Source organism: Saccostrea cucullata, unplaced genomic scaffold (assembly GCF_032062105.1).
Source record: "Saccostrea cucullata isolate Sc308-1 unplaced genomic scaffold, CSIRO_AGI_Scuc_v1 ctg729, whole genome shotgun sequence".
Taxonomy (NCBI): Eukaryota; Metazoa; Mollusca; class Bivalvia; order Ostreida; family Ostreidae; genus Saccostrea; species Saccostrea cuccullata.
In genome coordinates, this window is record NW_026933670.1 from 471,219 (window position 1) to 481,549 (window position 10,331).

The following is a 10,331-nucleotide window of genomic DNA, read 5'->3' on the forward strand; positions in this document are numbered from 1 at the left end:
CCTTTGTAAATTTTTTATTCAAACCCATGAATGTAATACTTGGACCTAAATGTTTTGAAACCAATGACTGTGAAACTGGAGTGCCATCAATTAATTGAAAAAGGGGTCCCCTTTGAATGTTTAAATTGGCACATATACTCAAAAAGGGGAAACACAGGACAGAGATCTTTTTCAGACTGGGCCTCTAGGTAGATGGTAACTGACTGACCAGATTGCTAGTTTTTGTGTGTGACATAAAATTAAACTTACAATTTTCAATTTTCCTTTCCCAGTTTCAAAATGTATGTTTGACCTTAAAAACACTTGATTCATAGATTGCAGTGTCCTGACAAATAATTCTCCCAATCTAATGCTCTTAAAAGAATTCGGTTATTCCAAGTAGACCTTGTAAGACATATAGCTTCTATAACTTTTGTAGGAATTTCCCTCCGAATTTCCCTTGTTATTTGGAGTCTTGAGGCTGTTCTTTGGCATGATTTTTGACACCCTTTTTAACAATTTCTGAACCAAAAAAAAAGAAAAATTCTTAGATGGGTATTGCAAATTCAGAATTTTTGGAAAAATTAGATGGCCGAAACTTGTGATGCCAATGTGCTTGGTGAATAATGTTCCGAGTCTGTCAGCGAGTACATTAGATTTTATTGAAGCATGGTTAGCTCTTAAGTGATTATTGCACTGTATTGCCATTAGTACAAGCCGACATAATAATTTCATGAGGTTATGTTCACCAGATGACTGTTTATTTATGCCTTCTACTACTGCCTTATTGTCAAATAAGAAAAGTCTTCTTTTTTTTTTTTGTTTTGTTTTTTTTGTTTTTTTTGTTTTTTTTTGTTTTGAAGCTTGTGCCCACATAATTGTAAATGTAATAGCAATTGGAAAAAGTTCTTTGATGCATTTTTGACATTGTATAAGGGCATCAGGCCATCTATCCGCAAACCATTTTGAACCCAAAACTACAGCAAAACTGTGTGACCCTGCGGCATCAGTTTGCAAATTTAGATATTCTGAGGACATCAATTCTTTATTCAGGAAGACAGATTTTCCATGAAAATGATTTATGGTATATGACCAGGAAATATGACCAGGTAGCTAAGTCAGCTCTCGCTTCCCCTCTATCTTAGCATATCATTTAAAATCATCGAAACAACAAGTGAGAATGATTAAACGCCTTAAAAAGGCTCTACCAGGTACTACTAGCTACCCCACATGCGAAGTAAAGAAGACTTATGTGCTGACTGTAATTCTTTCAATGAGACCTTTTTGCACTTTTAAATTTGCCTACATGAGAATAAAATACTGGCTAGAACATACCTACACTTTGATGAATTTGGTGGGCCCACAAAAAAATCGTCGACGATATGAGAGACCCCTGCTGCTTTAAAATTATTTCCATTGTCCACTGTAGTGCATAACTTAATGTTTCAAAGTTTGACAACTGCTACTTGCTCACATTGGTTACCATATATCATAATATTAAAAATGAATTTTCCCAATGAAAACCTAATAGATGGTGATCTAGAGGGTGAATTGGAACTATTCTATAGGCTTCTTTGATGTCAGACTTTGCTCTTAAAATATATTGACTAAATTTTTTAACCAAACTTCCAACATTAACAATCCAATCACAGTGTACAGCAGATGTTGGCATTCACAGACTGGTCTTTTAGAAAAAAGAGGTCATGAATTATTCCAAAATTATTTGAATTACCTTTTGACACTAAGTTTAAAGCCGCAGTAGGGGTGATACAACAAAGTGATCTAATGGGGGTGCAGGTAATGGTCCATCAATTCCCTTTTTCAGACCTGTTTCTATGTGATCATTGATAATATTTTGGTTCTCCCTTGCTGATTTATGATTACTCAACATATTGGATATGATGGGGTCTGCAAACACAACCCAGGCGAAAATCCTATTTAAAACTCTGCACTAATTAAGTTGAAAGAGATCTATCATAATGAACTAGAAATTCACTTAATTTATTTGGGTTGACTGGTGTTGGAAGTCAAAGACCCCCCAAAATACTGGATCCTCTCGCTGCTGCAGCAGCACACGCAAATCTAAATACTGATTTTCCCAGATTTTTTGTTTAATGCGTTGTGCTACTGTTGCACCGAGCGGAATCCCATCAATGTCAATATGCTGTTTTGGGGGTTGCTGGCTCGCCTGAACTTAATAACTGATTGAGTATTTCTGATATGTTGCTTGTAGCATCTTAAGAGGGTTCCGCGACTACCTTGTTACTTTAGAATTTTGTCTGCTTGTTTTCATTATCAATCTGCACGGATGGATGCTCCACCAGTTTTGACACTTCACTCTGATTTTTTAGACTCTTTCCTCTTCTCCAGGTTTCGTCTGTGGCTGGGCGTCTCTTCGGCAGGATTGAAGCTGAAAGAATTCTATCTAGAATATAATTTATGACTATATATTTTAAGCGAACTACTTCATGAATTTTCTGCTGTTATGATGAAAGGTATCACCAACATTTTAGGTAATGACCTTTCATAATTGCATGTACTTTGATAATAAAATGATGAAGATTTCAACAACAGTGGCTTCATAACTGTTATATTTTACTGATAAATCAAGTCTTTATAAAAGAAAAAAAAACATGCCTTGCTTTTGATCTTGTATTGAATAGATAACAGTTTAGTTATACCTTGAGACAGCCACATGACTTACCCAGTACTCACTGAGAACCAACTTTGATACAGCAACCTGGAAAACTTTGACATCATGTATACTGCTAGTTCACATTGTGAACCAATAACTTTGAGACAGTAAAATGGAAAACTTTGACATCATGTATACTGCTAGTTCACATAGCGAACTAAAAACTTTGATACAGCAACATGGAAAACTTTGACATCATGTATGCTGCTAGATTACATTGTGAACCAATAACTTTGAAACAGTAACATGGAAAACTTTGACATCATGTATACTGCTAGTTCACACTGCAAACCAATAACTTTGAGACAGTAACATGGAAAACTTTGACATCATGTATACTGCTAGTTCACATAGCGAACTAAAAACTTTGATACAGCAACATGGAAAACTTTGACGTCATGTATGCTGCTAGTTCACATTGCGAACCAATAACTTTGAGACAGTAACATGGAAAACTTTGACATCATGTATACTGCTAGTTCACATTGCAAACCAATAACTTTGATGCAGCAACATGGAAAACTTTGACATCATGTATACTGCTAGTTCACATTGCGAACCAATAACTTTAATAGTATAATAATACAGCAATTAACATGGAAAATTTTGACATATGTATACTGTAAGTTTACCCTGCGAACAATAACTTTGAGACATTAGCATGGAAAATTTTGACATTATGTTCTGCAGGTTTTCATGAAGTTATATATATCTTAAGGAAAGATATAATAATACTTGAGTGTTTCGAATAGACATCTTTCTAAATATCTTACTAGATATTTGACTCTTGTCCTATACATATGCATCTATTCATTTCCAAGATTTATGCTCATATATCATGTATGTCATTATATCAAACTTCAAATTAATTTATACTGGCCTTAGCCTCCTGCAAGTGTTGACCACAGCATCTTTGATTGACCATTGACCATAGGTACTGGATTGGTACTGCATGCATGATTTTGTACGTAGGTGAACTCCCTCAGGTACTGTAGGTTAGTCCCAAAACCCCGGTGTTTCCAAAATGACACACACAGTGTATGGTAAGGATTCAGACACAGAGTTTCTAAGCTGATTAATCTCAATAACAACATTGTTGCATCCCGGTGGTAAGTTGTGAGGGTCCCGTCGGAGAAGTTGCATAAAATTACATGTTTCACACTCGTACCATGAATCAGGAAGTAAAAGAAATATACCTTACAATCTTCGTGGGGGGTCGAAGGAAAGTTCGTTACCTCCGATTTGAAAAAGGCTAATGTCAGGGGCTGTGGAGAAAGTACATAGTGTTCACGATTTCGCCAAACCCTCAACGTTTAACCCACCTTGGCCACGGATCAACAGTGAGAATCTATTTATAATTTAGGTCAAAACAAAGATTTTTTTTTTCACATCTTGTCTTTCATATACTTGTCCATCCTTCTAATGTACGAATGGCCGATTGGCACAATCCTCGTCATGTCCGCCATTTTGAAACACCCCGCATGTACCCAGGCTCCGATGGAGTCGAAAAACAGTCACAAAGCGAATCCGAAATATCATCACTTACATACTGTGCATAAAGTCGTATGTACTACTAATCCACTGATTATTAAGCATTGATCAAGATGAATAATCCGAAATCGTTATGTTTTTCTACAAAAAATGGTGTGTACAAACACTTGCAGCATCCACCAGCGATAACAATCACGTGGTATATCCGACGTTAGCTCACAACTAATCAACGCAAAGCCCCAAAACCTGAGACTATGCATTACATAACGTCCTAGCTCTGAAACCTGATATATACATGAAATATACTAAAATCACTACATTCTAACCACAGAAAATGGTAAATTACATATGTATGCATAAAACATATTATTGTCAATAATATTACAAATTGCAAAGCAATATATAATGCATTGTAAATGGAAAAATATAACGCCCTCTTTTCTTGCTTTTTTGGAAGTACTTAAATATTATAAAACTATAGAGCTTTTTTCCTCCTATTCTCTTTCTTATAAAAAAGCAGACATGATCAAGCAAAGTTGGGAATTTTTGAAAACATTTCTCAGTCAGTGAAGATAAGATACAGAAAAGTAATAAATATTATTGTACTTTTTTAAAAAATTGTTCAATTGAAGCACTTTATGTCTATTATGTATAAATATTTGCCTTTTTCCACTATATTGTAACTTTGTAATGCTTGTATGATGCATTTAATGACAGAAATAAAAAATATGAATGACAAAAAAAAAAAAGTAATATGTTTTTATGCAAAAAGAACAATTATTAAACTTTTCAAATAAAAGTAGGTATCACATGATTGGCAACAGTTATTTTTTATTCTTAATGTCAAGGAAAAAGATAATGACCTTGACCTGACCTTGCCTCTAATATAAAACGGTCAAATTTTATTTCACTGATACTATCACTTACTGGTATTGTCATCTTCATTTTGTGAAAATTTCATTAATTTTTAAATATTAGAAATATGAGAAGAATCCTACCTTAACAAAATATTTCTAGGTAAAAAGATAGCTTCGAAAAAGTGTTAAAAATTTTGAAATTCGTGATAAGTCTATTTTCGGGCCATAGCGAACGCCGACGTGCGGCACTTCTGATAAAAATGAAATACGTTATACATATCTACAGACTTTGGTCTCTCATACCTGAAAGTTTCATGTTTCTATCTTTAGCCATTATTGAGAAAATCTGGAGACAACCTGACCCTTCAAAAATCATAAAATCGACAATATCTCCAAACCGGAAGTGACGTCATCAAATCGGAAAAAAATGCATAAGGTTGAAGTTATGTAACATAAGTCCTGAAAGTTTCATGGAATTCCATCGAGCCGTTTTTGAGAAATCGCGTGCACAAAATCGGTAAGAAAAAAAAGAATAATAAAAGTGAAAAAGAAACCTAAGAATAAAAAGAAGGTCTTCCGCTGAAGACGGAAGACCTTAATAATAATAACTAGAAAGTCTGCTATTGCAAGCAATAGCATATGTCGCCCCGTACTGGACAAGACTTTCATTTTTATCATCACTAAAACAATACCCATTAGCTAAGCTTGGACAACCATCGAGTCGTATCAGTCCTTTCCGTTCGAAACGGAAGACCTTAATTACAAAATGCCGGGTAGGGTTCAGTCAAAACATGGCTGACGCAAAATAATTCCTGAATTTTCCGCTTCAATTCGAGCATGACTGCATTGCACAGGGCTGATGTTTGTTATGAGATGATAAAGCATGTGTAAACTTTCTCAGTTTAGCGGAATCATGAACATTTTCGGCGAGATGAATGTTTTGTTTACAGTGGTGATGAAGGCTTCGCGCACCTGCAGGAGCGGATCCAAGGATTTATGAATGAATAAAAACTATGTAAATGACGTACCAATTTTCTAATTTATACATGCATTATCTAATGAAATTATTAATATACAAGTAATGGATATACAAGAAAACGCGAAATGCTAATAATGCAGCTGACAATCGTTTTTTTTTCATAGATAAAATAAAATAATTATAAAATCTAGAGACAAGACAGAAGAAGATTGAATGTTGGCAAAATATCAAATCACATCAAGGGAACTGAATTTTATGAATGAAACTTTTAAAACGTTACTTGTAAGTTGTGTATGTTATATCTGTGTATTCTACCTGGCTGTGCGCTTCCTACGGGGGGGGGGGGGGTTCGTCTTGAACATAGAACCTTAGCCATAACGTTTGAACGATAAGGGCTAGGGCTTTCCTATTCCAAATATATAATCCTTATGAAAAGAACTTTTATTGGATACGAAGAATTGTGACGTAGACCTTGGAGAACACGTGTACATCTTAACCTTTTTTCTGTTTCGTTTCCATGGCAACTGTGAGCGACTCATTACAATTATTTTAAAAATAGAAATCACTTTGACACATTGCAAGAAATTAAAATTGAAAGTTTCAAAACGTTTGCTTGAGTAGTTATTGAGAAAATTGAAATTAAAGAATTTTAACTTTCCCCTGGTTTCCATGGTAATAATTGATTGTTTGAAAATTTTAAATGCGAATCGCACAACTATAATTACTAATCACTAAAATAAAAAAAGTTTCATGACGAATGTTCAAGGGACCAGAGAGAATACTCGCGGACAAAATTCGTCGCTTTTTGCAGGTTTCCATGGCAACGGTAGCCATTTTGAAACTGAATGACCACATGGCACAACAACAACCAGTGATCGTCCTTTGAGGAAAGTTTCAGGAAGATTGTCCCAGCTATCTCCAAGAAAACGTCTGGGGCGACATAATAAGAAACAGAGTAAAAACAATATGTTCCCCAACTTCATTTGGGGAACATAATAAGTCGATTGCAGACTGACTTTGTTAGGCTATTATATACATACTAAATTGTCAACAGATTTTCCCTTTTCCCGATCCTGACAGTGAGCACACGACTGGAGTAACGGGTCGACGGAGGATTTTTTTTTCATGGTCCCTGATCCCACCTCTGATGTTTTAGAGTGTTAGAGTGTTTGCTTTTCTTCCAAATTGCATTGACTGAATGGACTTTTCAGCTTGTATATTATTCGTTTTCCCCAGATTTCATTTGGAAAAAATGAAGTGTTTATATTTTTTAGGGCTCATTACTTTCGGCATAATAGCAGGGTCATTTAGCATGGTTTGCGAATTAGGTTGAAAAAAAAAATACAACCATATGTTTTACAATTTTATTGCCAGTTCAAGACAATGCATATGACAATGAATTCTTCTGAAAGTTCTAAAATGCAAAAATTGAAAAATGATAATATCAATAAAGAAGAATAGAATGTAGGTCTTGAATAAATAAAAAGATGTGTTTTTGAAACATGATGCCCCGTATGACACTTTCTGGCAAAGGTTGGAGTCTCTCAAATACAAGACAAACTCTAAGGTCAAGGTCAAAGTTCAAAATTGCTGGTATCAAGAGAAAGGTCCTTGCACAAGCAAAACACTTGTGAAATATGAAAGTACAAGTACCAACTGTTCAAAAGTTATGAAGAAGGTTCATTTTTTTCAAAGTGGATCATACTCTCAGGTCAAAATTCAAAAATATTTATATCCATTGAACGGTTGTCACAATAAATACACATGTGAAGCATGAAAGCCTAAGTATCAGTTGTTCAAAAGTTATTGCCAGGGTTAAAGTTTGGTAATTTTTTTTCGTAAAACTGTATCAAACTCTAAAATCAAGGTCAATAGGTCAAAATTGGTGGTACCCAAAGAAAGGTCTTGTAACAAGGAATTCACCTTTGAAATGTGAAAGCCACTGCTTCACCTAGTCAAAAGTTAAGATAAAAGTTTAAGTTTTTTGCAGATATACAGACAAACAGACAGACGGACAGGGCAAAAACTCTATACCCCGATTCTTCGCTAACGGGGGCATAAAAAGAGACAGACTTCAGATTTCATCAACAAGCTGATATAAAGGCGTTCTTCTTATATTGATCAATCCCTGTGCAAGAGCATCATACAGAAAAATGTACTGCTCCTGTAATGTAAAAGTAAAGAAAATAATATAATGAAGCGCATTGAAGTGGTAAAATTTTTCGTTTGAATAAAAACTTTGGGTGTTTCTAGTCAATGTCAACATTGTTACATAATGACACGCCCATTTCTTTAGAATTCGAAACGAGAAAGAATTATTCGTCGTAATACTTTTGAATACCCCACTCTTTGCGACTAGCAACATGGTACACAGAAATGGAGATTTTAAAAGTTAGAGGAGAGAGCTAGAGAGTCCCCGCTTTTGTAAAACACGTTTTGCGACGAATTTGTACATAATTATGAATTTGGAGTTACCATAACACTTGTATCGGTTAAACATGTGCGTATTCGTTAATTGTAGACCGTCCAATTGATTGGCCATCATATGTAATACCTGTTCTACAGGTATTCGAATGAATAATTTGACCGATTTTTCTTTTCTAAAGAAATGGGTATGTCATTGTATGACAACGTTCTAAAGATAGCTCAAAATGTTCCATTCAAACAGAAAATTTTACCACTTTAATGCGCTTCATTGCATTAAATGATATTTACTAGCAAGATAAATAGAGGATATCTATATTGTGTGATTTGATATTGGCTTTATCCAACGAGTTGAAATGGTGTATATATTTTACGAATATACACCATTTCAACGAGTTGGATAAAGCCAATATGGGCGTGACTTCCCCTGCGAAACTACATGAATGACTGCCAAAATCAAATTGATGACGTATAACTTGATGACGTTGCACCGTTGATGTTTACATGCGTCGAGAGAAAGTAGATCGAGTTCAAAATTTAGAATATTTGCTATCTGTGTCTTTGAAAACATCATGTGAAAATTGCTGGAGCTTTACATCAAACGAACTTCTGACTGAAATTAGGACTATGGGGATCGTGAAAATCAACTCTTTTTACGATGGCAGTACAAATCGTGCTAGGCAAGGCTAGGGGCCACTTTGCATTGTTTGCTGATCCATGGTAAGTTACACCTACATTACTAGGTAGGCATACGTAGTAAAATACAAATATAAGTTATGAATTATGTCTGAATTTTTATAAATACACGGGTTCTTGATAAAATAAGACACTTCTTTGACATTTAAAGACTTTATCATTCATTTTATAAGGGCAACAATTTTATAAAGTTTCAATAAAATAAAATCTTGAAGCGAGGGTTCATTTTATTGATAAAGCATCTACCCGTTGATAAAGCATAAGTTTATCCAACGGCCTGTATCACCAACACGTATGAGATAAAATACAAATATAAGTTATGAATTAATTATGTCTGAATTTTTATAAAACATCTTAGTTTAAAGACAACGATTATATCTACTCCTTTTTTTTTGGTTGCCCACCTGACGCAGATTTTAGAGCGTCTGCTCCAGAGTAGCGGATTAAGGAACTAATCCTGGGTTCAAATCCACTGCAGACGAATCCATTGAATGAGACTGTTTAAATCTATATCCCCTGTTGCAGTGAGTGTTGTCTTATCAGTTTGGATATACAATTGATGTGTCTCTATAATTGACCCTTTCTGCACCAAAATAATAATGCAAACAAAAGATGATCAACGAATAGGCTGTGAATCTTACCTTGGTTTGTACGGAATGTGCTCTCTGCTGTCTGAGTTTGGAGACACAGTTGATGATATACATACTCCCCTTTGTTATTAATGGTAAAATTGCACCCCTTTGTGAACCCCTCTTACAGAATCAGCTGTGAATCTTACCTTGGTTTGTATGGAATAGTTTGGAGACACAGTTGATGATAAACTCCCCTTTGTTATTAATGGTAAAATTGCACCCCTTTGTGAACCCCTCTTACAGAATCAGCTGTGAATCTTACCTTGGTTTGTATGGAATGTGCTCTTTGCTGTCTGAGTTTGGAGACACAGTTGATGATATCCACACTTTCCATTGTAGATCCTTCTTCCAACAAATAATCCAGAGCAATAAAAAATCTATATCTTTTCACTGAGATATATACTTTAATGGTCACCTTACAACTGAACTACACAAAAACGGGATAACAATTTTTCCCTTTGTTTACTTCTTTTCACATAAGAATATTTCACTATAATGTTGTGTTTATATTTACCATCTTATTCCGGTATGAAATAGAATGTTATATTTTTTCCCGAAAAGTAATGTTACATTTCGTA

At 34.8% G+C, this 10,331-nt stretch overlaps 2 long non-coding RNA genes across 2 annotated transcripts; both read right to left on the reverse strand.

Annotated features, from left to right (window-relative positions):
- Positions 1 to 1,159: 1,159 nt before the first annotated feature.
- Positions 1,160 to 4,374, reverse strand: LOC134238881 (uncharacterized). The gene is made up of 2 exons (XR_009986111.1): positions 3,578 to 4,374; positions 1,160 to 2,389 (listed from the first exon to the last, which is right to left on the reverse strand). It is a non-coding gene; the product is annotated as an uncharacterized LOC134238881 (long non-coding RNA).
- A 3,471-nt stretch (positions 4,375 to 7,845) lies between these two features.
- On the reverse strand, positions 7,846 to 10,126 carry LOC134238885 (uncharacterized). Its single transcript, XR_009986112.1, has 2 exons — positions 10,016 to 10,126; positions 7,846 to 8,165 (listed from the first exon to the last, which is right to left on the reverse strand). It is a non-coding gene; the product is annotated as an uncharacterized LOC134238885 (long non-coding RNA).
- Positions 10,127 to 10,331: the final 205 nt, after the last annotated feature.